At 43.3% G+C, this 24637-nt stretch overlaps 1 protein-coding gene across 2 annotated transcripts in view; it reads right to left on the reverse strand.

The window, feature by feature from the left end:
• LOC109867608 (tetraspanin-9) overlaps window positions 1-24637 on the reverse strand; it is a 290148-nt gene that overhangs the window by 198156 nt on the left and 67355 nt on the right. For both annotated transcript variants that reach the window (XM_031801318.1, XM_031801319.1), the window contains exon 3: window positions 6770-6863. The gene's annotated coding sequence lies outside the window, so the exon portion shown is untranslated. The remainder of the gene's footprint in view (window positions 1-6769; window positions 6864-24637) is intronic.

Genomic DNA, 24637 nt, shown 5'->3' on the forward strand with positions numbered 1-24637 from the left:
AAATGGAGGTTTTTGGATATAAAAATAATCTTTATCGAACAAAAGGAACATTTATTGTGTAACTGGGAGTCTAGTGAGTGCAAACATCTGAAGATCATCAAAGGTAAGCGATTCATTTTATTGCTTTTCTGACTTTCGTCCTCACATAAACGCTTGATTTGCTTTCGCTGTAAAGCTTTTATGAAATCTTACATTCCAGGTGGATTAACTTCTTGGTGACAGATCCAGGTGACATCCGGATGAAAAGCATGCCCAAATTCAACTGCCTGCTACTCATCCCCAGAAGATAAGATATGCATATTATTAGATAGAAAACACTCTGAAGTTTCTAAAACTGTTTGAATCATGTCTGTGAGTATAACAGAACTTATTTAGCAGGCGAAACCCAGAGGACACTGTTTTGAGGTCACTCTCTTTTCAATCACATTTCATTGGGAATCCAGATTTCTAAGGGATCTTCTTGCAGTTCCTATCGCTTCCACTGGATGTCAACAGTCTTTAGAAATTGGTTGAGGTTTTTCCTTTGTGTAATGAAGAAGTACGGCCATTTCGAACGAGGGTAACTTGAAGTGTACTGTTAGATAGAGGCGCGTGACCAGAAAGCTAGCTACAGTTTGTTTTCCATTTTTGGTTCCAACCGCCGTGTCTGTGAGACACAGAGTAGGTGAACGGATGATCTCCGCATGTGTGGTTCCCACCGTGAAGCATGGAGGAGGAGGTATGATCAAATCAAATATTATTTGTAGGGGTGCATTGCTGGTAACACTGTCTGTGATTTATTTAGAATTCAAGGCACACTTAACCAGCATGGCTACCACAGCATTCTGCAGAGATACACCATCCCATCTGGTTTGGCTTAGTGGGACTATAATTTCTCTTTCAACAGGACAATGACCCAACACACCTCCATGCAGTGTAAGTGCTATTTGACCAAAAAGGAGAGTGATGGAGTGCTGCATCAGATGACCTGACCTCCACAGTCACCCGACCTCAACCCAATTGAGATGGTTTGGGATGAGTTGGACTACAGAGTGAAGGAAAAGCAGCCAACAAGTGCTCAGCATATGTGGGAACTCCTTCAAGACTGTTGGAAAAGTATTCTAGTTGAAGCTGGTTGAAAGAATGCCAAGAGTGTGCAAAGCTGTCATCAAGGCAAAGTGTTGCTACAAAAAATATATTTTGATTTGTTTAACACTTTTCTGGTTACCACATCATTCCATATGTGTTATTTTATAGTGTTGATGTCTTCACTATTATTCTACAGTGTAGAAAATAGTAAAAATGAAGAAAATCCCTTGAATGAATAGGTGTGTCCAAAATGTTGAACTGTACTGTACTTTCAAATTCTCTAAAACGATGTTGGAGGCGGCTTATGGTAGAGAAATTAACATTCAATTATCTGGCAACAGCTCTGGTGGACATTCCTGCAGTCCGCATGCCAATTCCACGCTCCCTCAAAACATGAGACATCTGTGGTATTGTGTTGTATGACAAAACTGCACAATTAAGAGTGGCCTCTTATTGTCCTCAGCACAAGGTGCACCTGTGTAATGATCATGCTGTTTAATCAGCTTCTTGATATGCCATACCTGTCAGGTGGATGGATTATCTTGGTAAAGGAAAAATGCTTACTAACAAGGATGTAAACAAATTTGACAACATTTGAGAGAAATACGTTTTTGGAGCTTATTGAACATTTCTGGGATCTTTTATTTTAGCTCATGAAATATGGGACCAACACTTTACATGTTCAGTATAAAACCAGAGATATAAATAAATAAAGTAAACCAGGCCAGACTACTTTGTCTCGAGAAGCAATACTACCACAGCGAGCGGCCGGTAACTCATTGTCTCCCTTTGCCAAAGCACAGTCAATCAATAGCCAATAAACAGAGGCGTGCCATATCTCTGATGGCCATCGGTGCGTGCAGCTGCCACTTCAGCCTGGGAAAAAAATATGTAAATAGTTCCATTGGAGGAGTAGCATCAGGTAGACTAAGACGCAGGGAGGGAGAATGGAATAGTCTGGCTCAGAAAAGTCTATACCTGTTATTTTCGGCGCATGTGACAAATAATAATTGATATTATGATTTGATTTATTTGAGTTGAGGGGGTTGAGGGTTTGGACATCCTCTCTGAGCAGGCCATTCCTGTCCTGTCGTCCTATATCCTCCACCGGTCTCAGTTACTCCTGACCTCCCAGCAGTCCACTTCACGCTGGCCCACATGCCTGTGGTCGAGGCCTGGGAGGCTGTGGAGGGGGGCTGATGATGTTTCAATGACTTCATCTGTCAATATCCCTAAATTATCTGCCAGCTGAAGGTTGTCTAATTGAGTGAGGGGACTCACTTCACACACATATGAGCTCACATTATGTGTATGTGCACATACAGTTGAAGTCGGAAGTTCACATACACTTAGGTTGGAGTTATTAAAACTAGTTTTTCAACCACTCCACAAATTACTTGTTAACAAACTATAGTTTTGGCAAGTCAGTTAGGACATTTACTTTGTGCATGACACAAGTCATTTTTCCAAAAATTGTTTACAGACAGATTAATTAACTTATTATTTCACTGTATTCCAATTCCAGTGGGTCAGAAGTTTACATACACTAAGTTGACTGTGCCTTTAAACAGCTTGGAAGATAATTGACATCATTTGAGAGGTGTACCTGTGGATGTATTTCAAGGCCTACCTTCAAACGCAGTGCTTCTTTGCTTGACATCATGGAAAAATCAAAAGAAATCAACCAAGACCTCAGAAAAAGAATTGTAGACCTCCACATGTCTGGTTCATCCTTGGGAGCAATTTCCAAATGCCTGAAGGTACCACGTTCATCTGTACAAACAATAGTACGCAAGTATAAACGCCATGGAACCACGCAGGCGTCATACCGCTCAGGAAGAGGATGAACGTACTTTGGTGCGAAAAGAGCAAATCAATCGCAGATCAACAGCAAAGGACGTTGTGAAGATGCTGGAGGAAACAGGTACAAAATAATCTATATCCACAGTCAAACGAGTCCTATATCGACATAACCTCAAAGGCCGCACAGCAAGGAAGAAGCCACTGCTCCAAAACTGCCATAAAAAAAGCCAGACTACGGTTTGCAACTACACATGGGGACAAAGATCGTTTTTGGAGAAATGTCCTCTGGCATGATGAAACAAAAGTAGAACTGTTTGGCCATGATGACCATCGTTATGGTTGGAGGAAAAGGGGCAAAATGGCTTAAGGACAACAAAAGTCAAGGTATTGGAGTGGCCATCACAAAGCCCTGACCTTAATCCTATAGAATATTTGTGGGCAGAACCGAAAAGGCGTGTGCGAGCAAGGAGGCCTACAAACCTGATTCAGGTACACCAGCTCTGTCAGGAGTAATGGGCCAAAATTCACCCAATTTATTGTGGGAAGCTTGTGGAAGGCTACTCAAAACGTTAAACAATGCTAAAAGCAATGCTACCAAATACTAATTGAGTGTATGTAAACTTCTGACCCACTGGGAATGTGATGAAAGAAATAAAAGCTGAAATAAATAATTCTCTACTATTACTCTGACATTTCACATTCTTAAAATAAGGTGATGATCCTAATTGATCTAAAACAGGGAATTTTTACTAGGATTAATTGTTGTACGGGATCTTCAGTTTCTTGGTCAAGAATTGTGAAATACTGAGCTTAAAATTATTTGGATAAGGTGTATGTAAACTTTCGACTTCAACTGTACCTGTAAATACATACACTACAGTTCAAAAGTTTGGGGTCCCTTAGAAATGTCCTTGTTTTTGAAAGAAAAGCAGGATGCTGGCCGGGACAAAGTTGCAAAAAAAAGCCATATCTCAGACTGGTCAATAAAAATAAAAGATGGGCAAAAGAACACAGACACTGTACAGAGGAACTCTGCCTAGAAGGCCAGCATCCCGGAGTCACCTCTTCACTGTTGACATTGAGACTGGTGTTTTGTGGGTACTATTTAATGAAGTTGCCAATTGAGGACTTGTGAGGCGTGTGTTTCTCAAACTAGACGCTCTAATGTACTCGTCCTCTTGCTCAGTTGTGCACCGGGGCCTTCCACTCCTCTTTCTATTCTGGTTAGCGCCAGTTTGCGCTGTTCTGTGAAGGGAGTAGTACACAGCGTTGTACGGGATCTTCAGTTTCTTGGCAATTTCTCGCATGGAATACTCCTGATACTCAACTCGTCTAAAGAAGACAAGTTTGATTGCTTTTTTAATAAGGACAACAGTTTTCAGCAGTGCTAACATATTTGCAAAAGGGTGTTGTAATGATCAATTAGCCTTTTAAAATGATAAACTTGGATTAGCTAACACAACGTGCCATTGGAACACAGGAGTGATGGTTGCTGATAATGGGCCTCTGTACGCCTATGTAGATATTCCATAAAATATCTGCCGTTTCCAGCTACAATATTAACAATGTTTACACTGTATTTCTGATCAATTTGAGGTTATTTTAATGAACAAAAAATTTTGCTTTTCTTTCAAAAACAAGGACATATCTAAGTGACCCCAAACTTTTGAACGGTAGTGTACATGCATACATACATTCATACATAAAGTCACAGTCGCTCACACACACACACTATCACTCTCTGCCACACACACACACACACACACACACACACACACACACACACACAAACATCTCCTGCAAACCACAAAGCCCAGAGGGGGATGTTTGTATGCATTAAAAAGGGACAGTGAGGGAGAGAGAGTGATGCCCATATCCTTGACCCTTCATTCCCAAACTCCCCATCCTGTTGATTTCTCTGCTATGGATCTGACACCTCAGCGCCTGAGGCTTCTTACATGACTGGCCCAGTAGCCCTGCCGCCGCCAAACCTGCCAGATCAGCTACAATACGCTTTGATCTAAAGATGGAGGATCTTAATTTGATCACTCTTTTGTTGCTGAGAATGTTTCTGTAAAGCAGGAAATGCAAACTTGTAGTGTATTTGAGTTTTAAAAAGTCTTGTAATGGCAGATTTCCGTGTAGCAGGGATCGGACCAAAACGCAGCGTGGTAAGTGCCCATGACGATTTTAATAAGAAAAGCCTGAACACTATGAAATACAAAACAATAAAGTGAAATAAACCAAACCGAAACAGTCCTGTGTGGCAAAAACACTAACACAAGAAACAAACACCCACAAACCAACAGTGAAACCCAGGCTACCTAAATATGGTTCCCAATCAGAGACAACGACTAACACCTGCCTCTGATTGACAACCATAACAGGCCAAACACAGAAACAGACAAACTAGGCATCCAACATAGAATGCCCACTCAGATCACACCCTGACCAAACAAAACATAGAAACATACAAAGCAAACTATGGTCAGGGCGTGACAAGGCTAGTAAAGTTTGTAATTTCCACTTTTAAAATTTCAGACTTGATTTGCCCTAACGAAAAATGTACCAACCCCTACAAAAATGTATAATAACCCCTACAAAAATGTATATTAATTATAATTCACATAATAATTAACATTTCCTGTTGCTGCAGGTTATTCTCCTGTTGTAGCAAACTGGCTCAAATTAAGATCCTACATCGGTAGCTAAACACAAGTTACCCGGTCTTTCTGAGCACTGGCTAGCGGCAAATGTTAGTCCTCCTTTTTTAGCAACGCTTGACTTTGAAGTGGGGAGCCACCGGGAAGGGGTCTGAGTGGCTATCAGAGAAGACCTTACACCTTGGAAGGCCCGGAGAATAAGAGCACAACTGACTAGGGAGTGTTTGCTGTAAGATGAAAAAGATTATACCATGCTATTTCTTAAAGACACACTGAGAATGTTTACATGGACAGTAATAATCCGTTTATGGTTGTAGGCAGATTATGCAATAGTCCTGTAAACACCTTACTTTGCTTATCTTAAACGGCATGAGGTCAAAATCAAAGAAAGCATGCGCTGATTAAAACTGGTTTTCTGACTGGTTGCATCACTGCCTGGTACGGCAACTGCTCGGCCTCCGACCGCAAGGCACTACAGAGGGTAGTGCGTACGGCCCAGAAAATCACTACGGCTAAGCTGCCTGCCATCCAGGACCTCTACACCAGGTGGTGTTAGAGGAAGGCCTCCAGCCACCCCAGTCATAGACTGTTCTCTCCGCTACCGCCTCCCTCTTTAGCACGAGTCAATTGACTTTGGAACAACTAAATGTATGTGTCTTAGAAGTAGTATATACAAACATTATAAGTCTTAAATCAGGATCAAATATGCTTCCCAAAAATGACATGGTAGAACGTTTATTTTGATTGGGAATTTTCTGCATTTACCAGTGTCATCAGGTAGCCTGATTTCAGATGTGTCCACGTAAACAGGATGATTAGGGGAATCATTCTTCTTGCAAAGCATGTAAACGTTTTAATCGAACTATTGAATTCATCTGATTATGCACAATAATCACATTATTGTGTGCATGTAACCATACTCACTGCAGAGCAGTGCTGTCAAAGGTGCAACATCAGAGCAGAGGGGGTTGAGCTAGAGGAGCTAATGCTGATTACAGTGCAACTGAATCGAAGTTCATTGCGCAAACACATCGATGGTGACTGAGACACGGCTAGGGCACTGGTATTATATCTCTGGTAGGTGTAATTACAGTGTCTTGTTCCCTTTGATAATGTGTTAAACAGGTCCTTAAACAGATGGGAGCCCTGTGTGTGTGTGTGTGTGTGTGTGTGTGTGTGTGTGTGTGTGTGTGTGTGTGTGTGTGTGTGTGTGTGTGTGTGTGTGTAGTTCTTACCGTTGCTCTGGGGGTGAAGATGTAGAGGGAGACAGTGTCTGTTCCGCAGTCACAGGTCAGTCTCAGAGTCTCACGAGTAGGAAAGCCCTGAAGCCTGCCAAAAACACAAACTCAGTCAGCACTCTATGCTCTCTCTCTTTCTCACCACAGTCCATGAATAATAAACGTCATATGTATAGAGGGCCAGGCCTGTAAAACACAATAAAACCCAGAGTATAAAATGGCCACATGGATAGATCTATTCCACAGGCCAGGAGGAACAGTTAAAATGTAAAGAGCATCAACACCACAGTTTGAGAGACTAGAGCAAGCTGTTTTTCACCAGAGTGGTCAGTTCTTCACTCAGCTCCAACAAAACTCTAGGCGCTACGTGTGACCTTGAGCACTGCGGCAGAATACTGAGAGGGAGAAATAAGAAAGGACAATATGCTGGGAGTGGATGACAAGATGTATACACACTGTAGCTACTGGGTCTGATTCTGAGTCAGTGAGTCAGTCAGTCTCTCTCTCTCTCACTTGGCAAGCATGGTAAAATACACAGACTATCAATAGCCAGCACTTGCTCTGCAGAATGAATGATAGCACTCCATGAACAGGTGTGTGAAGCAGGCATCTAGTCTACAGGCTGATCTACAGCCCCAATCATATAAATCAAATCAAATATAATCAACATGGCCCAGGTTGCCTCTCCCTATAAGATGATTTCCCAGGCAATGCCTTACATTTCCATGTAATGATGAGCAATGGCATCTCCAGTTTCCTTTTATAATTTGGAGGGCTGTTCTACAATAGCGGCAGAAGGGAAACAGCCTTGGCGGTGCCAACAAACAATTCCAATATAGCCGTCGGGGCATTTGTATTTGTTAGGAATCCCCATTAGATGCTGCCAAGGCAGAAGCTACTCTTCCTGCGGTCCAAACAATTTAAGGCACTTACATCACACATAAAACAAAATATAAAACAGTACATCATATAACATTATTATACCACTACATATCTACAATATAACATGTATAATACCACCATACAACAATATTGTGCAGAGCTGTTGTGAAGGAAGTTGTCAAGGAAGTGAATTTGTGTTTATAAAGAAAGTACCGCCCCCACCTACAGTCAACCAATCATGTCAATTTCATCATAGTGATTGCTGGTTTTTGCTACTGCATTTGAAGAAACTTTCAAAGTAAATTTTCTGTATTGACTGACATTCATGTCTTAAAGTAATGATGGACTGTCGTTTCTCTTTGCTTATTTGAGGTGTTTTTGCCATAATATGGACTTGGTCTTTTACTAAATAGGGCTATTTTCTGTATACCAACACTACCTTGTCACAACACAAATGATTGGGTCAAACACATTAAGAAGAAAATAAATTCCACAAATGAACTTTTAACAAGGCTATACCTGCTAATTGAAATGTATTCCAGGTGACTACCTCATGAAGATGGTTGAGAGAATGCCAAGAGTGTGCAAAGCGGTCATCAAGGTAAAGGGTGGCTACTTTGAAGAATCTCTAATATAAGATACAGTTGAAGTCAGAAGTTTACATACATCTTAGCCAAATATATTTAAACTCAGTTTTTCCCAATTCCTGACAATTAATCCAAGTAACAATTTCCTGTCTTAGGTCAGTTCGGATCACCACTTTGTTTTAAGAATGTGAAATGTCAGAATAATAGTAGAGAGTGATTTATTTCAGCCTATATTTGCCTCCCCCTTTTTCTTCCAAACATAACAATGGTCATTATGGCCAAACAATTATATTTTTGTTTCATCAGACCAGAGGACATTTCTCCAAAAAGTACGATCTTTGTCCCCATGTGCAGTTGCAAACCGTAGTCTGGCTTTTTTATGGCGGATTTTGAGCAGTGGCTTCTTCCTTGCTGAGCTGCCTTTCAGGTTATGTCGATATAGGACTTGTTTTACTGTGGATATAGATCCTTTTGTGCCTGTTTCCTCCAGCATCTTCACAAGGTCCTTTGCTGTTGTTCTGGGATTCATTTGCACCAAAGTAAGTTCATCTCTAGGAGACAGAAAGCGTCTCCTTCCTGAGCGGTATGACGGCTGCGGGGTCCCATGGTGTTTATACTTGCGTACTATTGTTTGTACAGATGAACGTAGTACCTTCAGGCATTTGGAAATTGATCCCAAGGATGAACCAGACTTGAGGAGGTCTACAATTTGTTTCTGAGGTCTTGGCCGATTTCTTTTGATTTTCCCTTGATGTCAAGCAAAGAGGCACTGAGTTTGAAGGTAGGCCTTGAAATACATCCACAGGTACACCTCCAATTGACTCAAATAATGTCAATTAGCTTATCAGAAGCTTCTAAAGGCATGACAACATTTACTGGATTTTTCCACGCTGTTTAAAGGCACAGTCATCTTAGTGTATGTAAACTTCTGACCCACTGGAATTGTGATACAGTGAATTATAAGTGAAATAATCTGTCTGTAAACAATTTTTCAACAATTGGTTGGAAAATGAGTTTTAAGGACTCCAACCTAAGTGTATGTGAACTTCCGACTTCAACTGCATATTTCAATTTGTTTAACACTATTTTGGTTACTACATGATTCCATATGTGTTATTTCATACTCCTGATGCAGTCACTATTATTCTAAAATGTAGAAAATAGTCCAATTAAAGAAAAACCCTGGAATGAGTAAGTGTATACAAACTTTTGACTGGTGCTGTACAGTATATATTTGCTCCTGCACAACAACAAAAAATCTCAGTCAACCAACAGCCTAACGACCAAACAATCGACCAGTCGACTAATTAGGGTCAGCCCTAGAGAGCAAGAGAGTCTGCATAACAAAACAGTTGTGTCTGCTCATTAGTGACCCAAATGAATGTTGGCTTCAATGACAGTACCTAATAAGACTTATGTAATTACTCGCAATTATTTGAGCAGCCCATTTCCTCCTCAGAGAGTGTGGACAGTCACTGGACCTCCAGCTATAAACACAAGCCAAGGAAAATGATGGCCATCAGCACGTTTAAGAAACTGCTAGAGCAACATTCCCACACTGGGCCCGGAGTAGTATAGTGTGCTCCCCTGTGTGTGTGACTAGAGGAGATGGATGACGTGGGGAAGGGATGGTCAGCCTTCTGAGGAGATATGCTGAGGAGATGTTACTATATAAACCGTCTCAATCAGTATGTACTATAAACAGGCCTGCTGTAATTTGGCCCTGGTCGTAATCGCTCACCCTCAGTATTATTTTAACTGTCTGTGGGCCTCTGTCTGTCTGTGTGTGTGTGTCTGTGTATGAATGTGTGAGGTTTTTCCAAGCAAGCCGATGATAACTGGGCATCTTGAGAGACGTACTACACATGCTCCATTACACTGGGTGAACTATGGGAAATAGAATTTCCTCCTCCTCCTGCTGCAGCTGCTGCTGCCTTAACTGAAACCAGGCCTGTGTGATGTGTGTCAGTGTGTGTCAGCCCCACTCCACCAAGCTTCAAGGCCAGCCGTGAGATAAAAGTCAGAGGTAACCTTTGAGAAGCAGCCAGACCAAAACACACTGCGTGTCTCCCTCTGTTCATAGAAGCAGCCAGACCAAAACACACGGTGTCTACCTCTGTTCAAAAGAGAGTGAGACAAATCTAGTATTCACACAAAAGGGCCGGAGAGGGAGTGGGAAATGCTCTGGAGCAGCGGTCTGCCGTAGAAGGGCTGTGATCTTGCTAGCAGTGGAGAGCCGTAGAGACTCACTGGAGACTGGAGGGAGAGTAGCCGTGTTCTAATAAGAAAGCTGGAAGAAGGTGTTGATAGGCCCATGGCGTGCTGTTGGCTGTATTGGTGTATCATTAGCCCCAGGGGAGAAAGGGGAGGCAGGCAGCTGCCCCTGTCACAGAGCCCCTCCAGCTGTGAGGGTGGCAGAGGGACGTCACTGTGGCACAGGAGGGCACAGGGCAGTCAGCTGGGCCTCTACCTAAGGCCTGGGACAAACACACACATACATACACATATGTGCACACACACACACGCGCACACACAAGCGCATACACACGCGCACAAGCCCAAACTCCTTTCCAGTCCCATACCCGGCCTGCCAGGGAACAGTGAAATTGAAAAGGGATATGGAACGAAGTACATCTCGATGAGATGAGGGGGTGATTTCTTAATTTCAAAGTGCTGAGATGCTATTGATCCCTCTTGTTAGAACAAAATGTATCATTGCCCTGAAGGGCTGGATGTGTATGAAACATATCTGGGCTCCAATGGCTGTCTGGACTGCTTGGCAAGGTGGTGGTTTACTAGAGGGCTTTCACCACAGTGGGTTAATACAGCGTGAAGACAGGACTCGAGGTTCTTGCTCTCATCCTTATGTAGGGAGCCTTGGGTTCAACAGCTGTCCTTCCTCGTCTCTCTTTTCCAATACAGTCTTATACATTTCGCTGTTCTCATCTTCATGGCCCAGTGGTGTCCTCTCTCCAGGGTCTCTGAGTTTTCTGAGGCCAGGGCTCCTCTGCTGTTCTCCCTGCTTAATCCTGCTCCGAGTACAGCAGGGTAACTTCAGTCCACAAATCCCCAACAGCTGCATTGGTGCTGTGGCCCCTCCAGCCATCCAGCCCCTCCCACTCTAACCACATCCCCACCTCTCCTCACTCAGAGTCCTAGTGGAGGATGGGGTTACACCACAGGGCATGACGCTGCCGCCCAGGAATGCAATGAGGAAGGAGCCATGGCTGATCCCATATCACGGTACACCGTGAGGGAGAGGCAATGGGAAGGATGGATCCCATGATCCATGATCAGGAAACCCAACGTACTCCCTTGTTAATGGAGCTCCATGCCAATAAGACTCCATGACTTGTCACACCCTGATCTGTTTCACCTGTCCTCGTTATTGTCTCCACCCCCTCCAGGTGTCGCTTGTTTTCCCCAGTGTATTTATCCCTGTGTTTTCTGACTCTCTGTGCCAGTTCGTCTTGTATGTTTCTATGTCAACAAGCATTTCCCCCGTTCTCCTGCTTTTTGCATTCTCCTTTTTCTAGTCCTCCCAGTTTTGACCCTTGCCTGTTTCTGGACTTTGTACCCGCCTGCCTGACCATTCTGCCTGCCTTGACCACGAGCCTGTCTGCCACTCTGTACCTCCTGGACTCTGATCTGGTTTTGACCTTTTTGCCTGTCCACGACCATTCTCTTGCCTACCCCTTTGGATGAATAAACATTGTAAGACTCCAACCACTGCCTCCTGTGTCTGCATCTGGTTCTCGCCTTGTGCATTGAAATTACTTGTGTCAGGTACTTATCAGAGTAGAATGGATGCATAATCGAAGACTGGGTGGGGGGGTGGAACTGCTCTGATTACAGTGTAATGTGTGGTGAAATCACAGAGTGCTACCTCATATCTGTCAGAAGGCCAGACACTGTAGCTGTGCTGATTTATGTAAAACACGTCTGGAGGTCTCTGCTCAATGGAGCATTAGAAGCTGGAACAGAAATCAATGAGCAGCCTTAACTATGCTGTTACATTCTACATGGGAGGCAATGGCAATCATAGACAGGGAGTGCACTACACCATTGTTCACATTTCCAATAAATGTGATGATCAATATTCAGAAATCACTTTGGTTAGAACTCCAGAACTTTCATCACGCACACCTGTCCCCTATTCCCACTGATTAAATCAAATCAAATCAAATACAACAGGTGTAGCCCTTACAGTGAAATGCTTACTTACAGGCTCTAACCAATGGTGTGGGAAAAAAGGTGTGTGTGTGTGTGTGTGTGTGTGTGTGTGTGTGTGTGTGTGTGTGTGTGTGTGTGTGTGTGTGTGTGTGTGTGTGTGTGTGTGTGTGTGTGTGTGTGTGTGTGTGTGTGTGTGTGTGTGTGTGTGGGTAAGTAAAGAAATAAAACAACAGAAAAAAGACATTTGAAAAAGAGTAGCAAGGCTATATACAGACACCTATCAGGCTTATTGAGGTAGTATGTACATGTAGGTATCGTTAAAGTGACTATGCATATATGATGAACAGAGAGTAGCAGATGCGTAAAAAGAGGGGTTGGCGGGTGGTGGGTCACAATGCAGATAGCCCGGTTAGCCAATGTTGGTCTGCCCATTTACTGTTTGATCGGGCCATTTAGGTAGTATGTACATGTAGGTATCGTTAAAGTGACTATGCATATAAGATAAACAGAGAGTAGCAGCAGCGTAAAGGAGGGGTTGGGGTGGAAGACAATGCAAATAGTCCGGGTAACCATTTGGTTACCTGTTCAGGAGTCTTATGGTTTGGGGGTAAAAACTGTTGAGAAGCCTTTTTGTCCTAGACTTGGCACTCTGGTACCACTTGCCATGTGGTAGTAGAGATAACAGTCTATGACTAGGGTGGCTGGGGTCTTAGGGCCTTCCCCTGACACTGCCTGGTGTAGAGGTCCTGGATGGCAGGCAGCCTTGCCCCAGTGATGTACTGGGCCGTACGCACTACCCTCTGAAGTGCCTTGCGGTCGGAGGCCGAGCAATTGCCGTACTTGGCAGTGATGCAACCGGTCAGGATGCTCTCGATGTTGCAGCTGTAGAACCTTTTGAGGATCTCAGGACCTGCCAAATCTTTTTAGTTTCCTGAGGGGGAATAGGCTTTGTCGTGCCCTCTTCACGACTGTCTTGGTGTGTTTGGACCAATCTAGTTTGTTGTTGATGTGGACACCAAGGAATTTGAAGCTCTCAATCTGCTCCACTACAGCCCCTTTCATGAGAATGGGGACGTGCCCGGTGCTCCTTTTCCTGTAGTCCACAATCATCTCCTTAGTCTTGGTCACGTTGAGGGATAGGTTGTTATTCTGGCACCACCCGGCCAGGTCTCTGACCTCCATCCTATAGGCTGTCTCGTTGTTGTCGGTGATCAGGCCTACCACTGTTGGTGGTAGGCCAGCAAACTTAATGATGGTGTTGGAGTCGTGCCTGGCCATGCAGTCAAATCAAATCAAATCAAATTTATTTATATAGCCCTTCGTACATCAGCTGATATCTCAAAGTGCTGTACAGAAACCCAGCCTAAAACCCCAAACAGCAAGCAATGCAGGTGGAGAAGCACGGTGGCTAGGAAAAACTCCCTAGAAAGGCCAATACCTAGGAAGAAACCTAGAGAGGAACCAGGCTATGTGGGGTGGCCAGTCCTCTTCTGGCTGTGCCGGGTGGAGATTATAACAGAACATGGTCAAGATGTTCAATGTTCATAAATGACCAGCATGGTCGAATAATAATAAGGCAGAACAGTTGAAACTAGAGCAGCAGCACAGTCAGGTGGAAGTTGAAACTGGAGCAGCAGCATGGCCAGGTAGACTGGGGACAGCAAGGAGTCATCATGTCAGGTAGTCCTGGGGCATGGTCCTAGGGCTCAGGTCAGTTGAAACTGGAACAGCAGCATGGCCAGGTGGACTGGGGACAGCAAGGAGTCATCATGTCAGGTAGTCCTGGGGCATGGTCCTAGGGCTCAGGTCCTCCGAGAGAGAGAAAGAAAGAGAGGAGAGAATTAGAGAACGCACACTTAGATTCACACAGGACACCGAATAGGACAGGAGAAGTACTCCAGATATAACAAACTGACCCCAGCCCCCCGACACATAAACTACTGCAGCATAAATACTGGAGGCTGAGACAGGAGGGGTCAGGAGACACTGTGGCCCCATCCGAGGACACCCCCGGACAGGGCCAAACAGGAAGGATATAACCCCACCCACTTTGCCAAAGCACAGCCCCCACACCACTAGAGGGATATCTTCAACCACCAACTTACCATCCTGAGACAAGGCTGAGTATAGCCCACAAAGATCTCCGCCACGGCACAACCCAAGGGGGGGGGGGGGCGCCAACCCAGACAGGATGACCACAACAGTGAATCAACCCACTCAGGTGACGCACCCCCTCCAGGGACGGCATGAGAGAGCCCCAGCAAGCCAGTGACTCAGCCCCTGTAATAGGGTTAGAGGCAGAGAATCCCAGTGGAAAGAGGGGAACCGGCCAGGCAGAGACAGTCGTGGGTGAACAGGGAGTACAGGAGAGGACTGAGCACGCACCCCTGGGGAGCTCCAATGTGTAGGGGATCAGCGTGGCAGATGTGTTGCTATCTACCCTCACCAGCTGGGGGCGGCCTGTCAGGAAGTCCAGGATCCAGTTGCAGAGGGAGATGTTTAGTCCCAGGATCCTTAGCTTGGTGATGAGCTTTACTATGGTGTTGAACGCTGAGCTGTAGTCAATGAACAGCATTCTCACATAGATGTTCCTTTTGTCCAGGTGGGAAAGGGCAGTGTGGAGTGCAATAGAGATGGCATCATATGTGGATCTGATTAGTATTTGTATATATGTCCCCTTTGGTTTCCATGGTCATGTCGATTATTGTTACAATATCCGTTAGTGCGTGTGAGTACCTGTGCTGTGTGTTTTGGGCTTTCGTGCCCTTGTGGATTGCACAGATGATTACGGGTCTCGTCCCGTGTGATAATCATTGTGCGTGTGTGTTATTTATTCAAGGTTCTCCTTGCTCTTTTTTTGGGTTTCAACCCTGTGTTTTTGTTACGTGTTTGTTTGGTCTTCGTCCCCGTGCCCTTACACGGCACACCGTAATTTGGGCATAACAAAAAACCCTATTATGCATTCCTGAGTCTGTCATGCCAACGTAACAACACGCTTACTAATAAAAACATAATAACGAGGTGCAGCCATTTGCTATTAGTGAGAAGAGCGAAAATCTGTGTTTTTGGGGGGAATCTAAAATAATGACAAAAAGGAATATATTACCTATTTATTTTATTTTCCTAACCATTGGAGAATAAATGTCACACCTTTTCTGGCAGTGATGGGTTCAAAATTCCTGAAGTAGCCATACAACAAATTGTATTGTGGAGGTGTGGAAGTTTTTTGGTTGATTGTGTTTTATGGATTTACTGAATTATCATGTGACTTGTTTGTTCTCAGTTAATAATTTTGAATGAGACCCTGGTCTCAATTGGGTATCCCTGAATAAATCAAAGTAAAAAACAATAACAAAAATACGATGTGCATCTCTCATTTAATTGGGCCTATAGTAGCCTAGTAAATAGAAAGGCTATGTATTTCAAGTTTTGCTGCATGCAATCCCATAGGCAGCGCAGTTCATAGGTGAACATCAAGAAAGTTGATATTTTACTTTTAAGTAGCCGATATAAATTCAGCAAAAAAAGAAACGTCCTCTCACTGTCAATTGCGTTTATTTTAAGCAAACTGAACATGTGTAAATGTTTGTATGAACATAACAAGATTCCACAACTGAGACATAAACTGAACAAGTGACTAACAGAAATGGAATAATGTGTCCCTGAACAAAGGGGGGGGGAGTCTAAATCAAAAGTAACAGTCAGTATATGGCGTGGCCACCAGCTGCATTAGTACTGCAGTTCATCTCCTCCCCATGGACTGCACCAGATTTGCCAGTACTTGCTGTGAGATGTTACCCTACTCTTCCACCAAGGCACCTGCAAGTTCCCGGACATTTCTGGAGGAATGGCCTTAGCCCTCACCCTCCGATCCAACAGGTCCCAGACGTGCTCAATGGGATTGAGATCCGGGCTCTTCGCTGGTCATGGCAGAACACTGATATTCCTGTCTTGCAGGAAATCAAACACAGAACGAACAGTATGGCTGGTGGCATTGTCATGCTGGAGGGTCATGTCAGGATGAGCCTGCAGGAAGTTTACCCAATGAGGGAGGAGGATGTCTTCCCTGTAATGCACAGCGTTGAGATTGCCTGCATTGACAACAAGCTCAGTCCGATGATGCTGTGACACACCGCCCCAGACCATGGCGGACCCTCCACCTCCAATTTGATCCCGCGCCAGAATACAAGCCTCGGTGTAAAGCTCATTCCTTCGACGATAAACGCTAATCCGACCATTACCCCTGGTGAGACAAAACTGCGATTCGTCAGTGAAGAGCACTTTTTGCCAGTCCTGTCTGGTCCAGCGACAGTGGGTTTGTGCCCATAGGCACAACAGCCTACAAGCCCTCAGTCCAGCCTCTCTCAGCCTATTGCGGACAGTCTGAGCACTGATGGAGGAATTGTGCGTTCCTCCTGTACCTGTCTCGCAGGTGTGATGTTCGGATGTACCGATCCTGTGCATGTGTTGTTACACGCGGTCTGCCACTGCGAGGACGATCAGCTGTCCGTCCTGTCTCCCTGTAGCGCTGTCTTAGGCGTCTCACAGTATGGACATTGCAATTTATTGCCCTGGCCACATCTGCAGTCCTCATGCCTCCTTGCAGCATGTCTAAGGCACGTTCACGCAGATGCGCAGGGACCCTGGGCATCTTTCTTTTGGTGTCTTTCAGAGTCAGTAGAAAGGCCTCTTTAGTGTCCTAAGTTTTCATAACTGTGACCTTAATTGCCTACCATTGGTAAGCTGTTAGTGTCTTAACGAACGTTCCACAGGTGCATGATCAATAATTGTTTATGGTTCAATGAACAAGCATGGGAAACAGTGTTTAAACCCTTTACAATGAAGATCTGTGAAGTTATTTGGATTTTTACAAATTATCTTTGAAAGACAGTGTCCTGAAAAGGGGACGTTTCTTTTTTTTGCTGAGTTTGCTGTATGACTATAACACTGTATGAAGCCTACTGTAATTTCTATTTGATTTGAGTAGCTTAGACAATGTTTCAGTCCATCATATTTAGGTTGGGTGAAAAGTCGATGCAAAACATTGTTGAATTCAATCGTTCTGCTCACAGGTCCAAAACAATGGGACATTGTTTTCTCTTTCAGAAACTGTCACAGTCCTTTGCCAATAAGCATACATTACTGCAAAATATAAAAACATTCTACCAACACAGTAAATAGAACTGTAGCTTATGTGAAGTATTGAAATGTATGGACAGGCTATTGCTGTGCGATAGGAGTATGACGTCATCAGAGCCTATACCAGGGCAGGACATAGAAACACAATCTATTGATGAACTAAATATTGAACAACAATGAATATTTTGCATAGAAGTGATGGCTGTAGCATTTAGACTACTTTTAAATTGTTTCAAATATACAATCAATCTTACAGAATGTGCTGACAGGCACTCGCTAGAGGCAGCATGCATATTTAGTTTGAAAAGGTCACTGCAAAATATCACAACATTTTGCCCACACCTCCACAGAAATGTAATCACATTTACCATTGCTCTTCCTTTTAGGAACTGCAGTTGTCTAATTCAAATATTTCCAAATTATACAGCAAATAAAGGCTGTTATTGTCACCATAAAGAGGGAATGCAGGGCATTTTCCAGAATGCTCATTCAAGCACGCAGTTTAATGACAGTTATTTATAACGGTAAACGTTAAATGTATGGCGTGAGACAAGTTTATAAATCTCATTTTTCAGAAATGCCGCACACAGATATTTAGTGTGAAATGTACACAACGTTTATAAATGAGGCCCCTGGTCAGTGCATTCATGTGTTGCACTATGAGTTGTACAGTCCGTCACAGGTTGGTGGCACCTTAATTGGGGACAATGGGCTCGTGGTATTGACTGGAGCGGAATCAGGCAAATGTTATAATCTACATCAAACACATGATTTCCAGATGTTTGATGCCACTCCATCTGCACCATTCCAGCCATCATCATGACCCGTTCTCCTCAGCAGCCTCCACTCTTCAGTCCATGCAGTATATCAGGGAACTAGCCTATAGCTCAGAGCTCAAGAGTTGTACAGAGAGCTTCTCTCCAGTCCTGGTCTGTCTCATCCCCCACCTTGTTGTCTCACCATGGCATCAGCTGGAGAAGTACTAGAATAAGGAGGACATTCTTTATCTCTTCAAAGCCATGCCATGAACTGGAATGGGCTTTGTAAATCACCACTCTATGCTATTATACTACTGTAGCTCAGGGGCTCAAAGTAAAGCAAATGTTGCAAATGTCTCCTGAATAGGCCAACTGAGCACACACCGAGCCACATGAACTACGGCCCTGGCAGACACTGTCATGAAAATGAAGCCTGCACATCAATGAGGAAGAAGGCCGTGTGGTGTTATGATTCTAAACAGTCGGATAGCTAGCAACAGTGACAATAATCTGCCATGTGGGGAATCATAGGTGGCTCATTTCAGCTCGTTGTATCTTGTCATGTCTAGGGTTGCAAAGCTACCGGTAATTTACCAAAGTCACAGGAATCTTCAGGAGTTTGGGTAATTAACAGAAAATATATTTTTTATAGCTGTGTCCATATTGTCTGTTAGTTTCTAGTAGAGGAAGGCTATTTTCTCTTGAATCATATGGTCTAATTAATGAAAAAACCATCTAATCAACAATTACATTATTTTTAATTAACTCTGCAACTCTTCCAACTATTGACTTTTTTTACAACTGTCACCAGTTTGTAAAATATTAGGCAAAAACATATCTGCAACACTGACCGTCAACACTGGGGAACCAGGGGTGCTTGCTTAGTCCCCTCCTTTACTCCCTGTTCACCCACGACTGCATGGCCACGCATGACTCCAACTCCATCATTAAGTTTGCTGATGACATGAAGATGGTAGGCCTGGTCACCGACGACAATGAGGCAGCCTATAGGGAGGAGGTCAGTGACCTGGCAGTAGGGTGCCAGGATAACAACCTCTCCCTCAATGTGAGTAAAAAAAGGAGTTGATCGTGGACAACAGGAAACGGAGGGCCAAGCACACCCGTATCGACATTGATGTATCTGTAGTGGAGTGGGTCGAGAGCTTCAAGTTCCTTAGTGTCCACATCACTAAGGAATTAAAATGGTCCACACCAACACAGTCGTGAAGAAGGCACGACAACGCATCTTCCCCCTCGGGAGGCTAAAATATTTTGCATGGGCTCTCAGATCACGGCAAACGGTACTAATGCTCCAAGTCTAGAACCAACAGGATCCTGAAAAACGTCTACCCCCAAGCCATAAGACTGCTAAATAGTTCATCAAATAGCTACCCGAACTATATGTATTGACCCTTTTTGCACTAACTATTTTGACTCATCACATATGCTGCTGCTACAGTTAATTATTTATCCTGTTGCCTAATCACTTTACCTCTACCTACAGTGCATTCGAAAAACATTCAGACCTTCTGACTATTCCACATGTTGTTAAGTTACAGCCTTTTCTCTAATCAATCTACACACAATACCCCATGGTGACAAAGAAATAACAGTTTTTTATGTTTGAAAATGTATTCAAAATAAATAACAAAGTATTCAGACCCTTACACAGTATTTTGTTGAAGCACCTTTGGCAGCGATTACAGCCTCGAGTCTTCTTGGGTATGACGCTACAAGCTTGGCACACCTGTATTTATTATCCCATTCTTCTCTGTAGATCATTTCAAAGTCTGTCAGGTTGGATGAGAGCTTCGCTACATAGCTATTTCAAATCAAATCCTACATTTTATTTGTCACATAAGCCGAATACAACAGGTACAGTGAAATTCTTACTTAGAAGCCCTTATTTAACTGATTCTTAACTGAATTGTTGGTTAATAAGGTAAAGTATTTACTGAAATAAACTGAAGTAAAAAATGAATAAAAATATCAAATATAAATATATGTAAGAGCATATATATAAGAGCAACAATAAAATAACAGTAGGGAAGGCTCTATACAGGTGGTACCCTCTGTACTGCCTTGTGGTCGGAAGCCGAGATGTTGTCATTCCAGGTAGTGATGGAACCAGTCAGGATGCTCTCGATGTTGCAGCTGTAGAACTTTGAGTATCTGAGGACCCATGCCAAATCTTTTCAGTCTCCTGAAGAGGAATAGGAGTTATCGTGCCCTCTTCACGCCTGTCTTGGTGTGCTTGGACCATGATAATTTGTTGGTGATGACACCAAGGAACTTGAATCTCTCAACCTGCTCCACTACAACCTGTCGATGAGGATGGGGGCGTCCTTGGTCCTCCTTTTCCTGTTGTCAAAAATCATCTCATTTGTCTTGATCACGTTAAGGGAGAGGTTGTTATCCTGGCACCACACTGCCACGTCTCTGACCTCGTCGCTATAGGCTGTCTCATCGTTGTCGGTGATCAGGCCTACCACTGTTGTGTCATCAGAAAACTTAATGATGGTGTTGGAGTCGTGACTGGCCATCATGGGTGAACAGGGAGTACTGGAGGGGACTAAGCATGCACCCATGAGGGGGCCCCGTGTTGATGATCAGCGTGGCAGATGTGTTGCTACCAACCCTTACCACCTGGAGGTGGCCGGTCAGGAAGTCCAGGATCCAGTTGCAGAGGGAGATGTTTAGTCCCAGGATCCTTAGCTTAATGATGAGCTTTGTGGGCACTATGGTGTTGAATGCTGAGCTGAAGTCAATGTATAGCATTCTCACATAGATGTTCCTTAAGTCCAGGTGTGAATGGCAGTGTGGAGTGCAATAGAGATTACATCATCTGTGGATCTGTTGGGGCAGTATGCAAATTGGAGTGGGTCTAGGGTTTCTGGGATAATGGTGTTGATGTGAGCCATTCAAAGCACTTCATGGCTACAGATGTGAGTGCTATGGGTCAGTAGTCATTTAGGGAGGTTACCTTGGTGTTCGTGGGCACAGGGACTATGGTGGACTGCTTGAAACATGTTGATATTACAGTAACTTGCAAAAGTATTCATCCCCCGTGGTGTTTTTCCTATTTTGTTGCATTACAACCTGCAATTTAAATGTATTTTTATTTGGATTGGACATACACAAAATATTCATGGACATACACAAAATATTCATGGACATACACAAAATATTCATGGACATACACAAAATATTCATGGACATACACAAAATATTCATGGACATACACAAAATATTCCAAATTTGGTGAAGTGAAAAATATCATTTGTTTAAAAAAAATAAATAAATAAAAAAATAATGAAAAGAGGTTTGTGCATATGTATGCACCCCCTTTGCTATGAAGCACCTATATAAGATCTGGTGCAACCAATTACCTTCAGAAGTCACATAATTTGTTAAACAAAAAGTCCAACTGTGTGCAATCTAAGTCTAATCTGTCACATGATCTCAGTATACAGTTGAAGTCGGAAGTTTACATACACTTAGGTTGGAGTCATTAAAACTTGTTTTTCAACCACTCCACAAATTTCTTGTTAACAAACTATAGTTTTGGCAAGTTAGCTAGGACATCTACTTTCTGCATGACACAAGTAATTTTTCCAACAATTGTTTACAGACAAATTAATTCACTTATAATTCACTGTATCACAATTCCATTGGGTCATAAGTTTACATTCAGTAAGTTGACTGTGCCTTTAAACAGCTTGGAAAATTCCAGAAAACTATGTCATGGCTTTAGAAGTTTCTGATAGGCTAATTGACATAATTATAGTCAATTGGAGGTGTACCTGTAGATGTATTTCAGGGCCTACCTTGAATGTATTTATGTATTTCAAGACCTCAGAAGAAAAATTGTAGACCTCCTCAAGTCTGGAACATCCTTGCGATTAATTTCCAAATGCCTGAAGGTACCACGTTCATCTGTACAAAAAATATAGACCGCAAGTATAAACACCATGGGAACACGCAGCTGTCATACCGCTCAGGAAGAAGACGCATTCTGTCTCCTAGAGATGAACACACTTTGGTGCGAAAAGTGCAAATCAATCCCAGAACAACAGCAAAGGACCTTGTGAAGATGCTGGTGGAAACAGGTACAAAAGTGTCTATATCCACAGTAAAACGACTCCTATAATCGACATAACCTGAAAGGCCGCTCAGCAAGGGAGAAGCCACTGCTCCAAAACCTCCATAAAAAAAGCCAGACTACGGTCAAGGTATTGGAGTGGCCATCACAAAGCCCTGACCTCAATCCCATAGAACATTTGTGGGCAGAACTGAAAAAGTGTGTGCAAGCAAGGAGGAATACAAACCTGACTCAGTTACACCAGCTCTGTCAGGAGGAATGGGCCAAATTCACCCAACTCATTGTGGGAAACTTGTGGAAGGCTACCCGAAACGTTTGACCCAAGTTAAACAATCTGAAGGCAATACCACCAAATACTAATTGAGTGTATGTAAACTTCTGACCCACTGGGAATGTGATGAAAGAAAGAAATGCTGAAATAAATCCTTCTCTCTACTATTATTCTGACATTTCATATTCTTAAAATAAAGTGGTGATCCTAACTGACATAAGACAGGGAATTTTTACTAGGATTAAATGTCAGGGATTGTGAAAAACTGAGTTTAAATGTATTTGGCAAAGGTGTATGTAAACTTCCGACTTAAACTGTATATACACCTGTTCTGAAAGGCCCCAGAGTCTGCAACACCACTAAGCAAGGGGCACCACCAAGCAAATAGCACCATGAAGACCAAGGAGCTCTCAGGGACAAAGTTGTGGAGAAGTACAGATCAGGGTTGAGTTACAAAAAAAAATCTGAAACTTTGAACATCCCACGGAGCACCATTAAATCCATTATTAAAAAAATTGAAAGAATATGGCACCACAATAAACTTGCCAAGAGAGGGCCACCCACCAAAACTCACGGACCAGGCAAGGATGGCATTAATCAGAGAGGCAACAAAGAGACCAAAGATAACCCTGAAGGAGCTGGACCACTTTAAGCCATTCAAACCACAGAGCTGGTCTTTACAGAAGAATGGCCAGAAAAAAGCCATTGCTTAAAGAAAAAAATAAGCAAATATGTTTGGTGTTCACCAAAAGGCATGTGGGAGACTCCCCAAAAATATGGGAGAAGGTACTTTGGTGAGATGAGAATAAAATTGAGCTTTCTGGCCATCAAGGAAAACGCTATCACTGGCGCAAACTCAACACCTCGGTTCACCCCAAGAACACCATCCCCACAGTGAAGCATGGTGATGACAGCATCATGCTGTGCGGATCTTTTTCATCGGCAGAGACTGGGAAACTGGTCTAAATTGAAGGAATGATGTTGCTAAATACAGGGAAGTTCTTGAGGGAAACCTGTTTCAGTCTTCCAGAGACTTGAGACTGGGACGGAGGTTCACCTTCCAGCAGGACAATGACCCTAAATATACTGCTAAAGCAACCCTTGAGTGGTTTAAGGGGAAACATTGAAATGTCTTGGAATGGCCTAGTCAAAGCCCAGACCTCAATCTAATTGAGCATCTGTGGTATGACTTAAAGGTTGCTGTACACCAGAAGAACCCATACGACTTGAAGGAGCTGGAGCAGTTTTGCCTTGAAGAATGGGCAAAAATCCCAATGGCTAGATGTGCCAAGCTTATTGAGACATACTCCAAGAGACTTGGCTCTACAAAGTATTGACTTTGGGGGGGATGAATAGTTATTCACACTTAAGTTTTCAGTTTTTTGTGTTATTTCTTGTTTGTTTCACAATAAAAAATATTTTGCATCTTCAAAGTGGTAGGCATGTTGTGTAAATCAAATTATACAAACCCCCCAAAAATCTATTTTAATTCCAGGTTGTAAGGCAACAAAATAGGAAAAATGCCAAGGGGGATGAATACTTTTGCAAGCCTCTGTACAGACTCGATCAGGGACAGGTTGAAAATGTCAATGAAGACACTTGCCAGTTGGTCAGCGCATGCTCGGAGTACACGTCCTGGTAATCCGTCTGCGGCCTTGTGAATGATGACCTGTTTAAAGGTCTTACTCACATTGGCTATGGAGAGTATGTGTCACACCCTGGCCTTAGTTATCTTTGTTTTCTTTATTATTTTGGTTAGGTCAGGGTGTGACATGGGGGATTTATGTGTTTTGTCTGGTCTAGGGGTTTTGTATGTTTATGGGGTGTTTTCTAGTCTAGGTATTTATGTAAGTATATGGTTGCCTAGATTGGTTCTCAATTAGAGGCAGGTGTTTAGCTTTGTCTCTGATTGGGAACCATATTTAGGCAGCCATGTTCTTTGGGTATTTTGTG

The sequence above is a fragment of the Oncorhynchus kisutch genome, linkage group LG22 (assembly GCF_002021735.2).
Source record: "Oncorhynchus kisutch isolate 150728-3 linkage group LG22, Okis_V2, whole genome shotgun sequence".
NCBI lineage: Eukaryota > Metazoa > Chordata > Actinopteri > Salmoniformes > Salmonidae > Oncorhynchus > Oncorhynchus kisutch.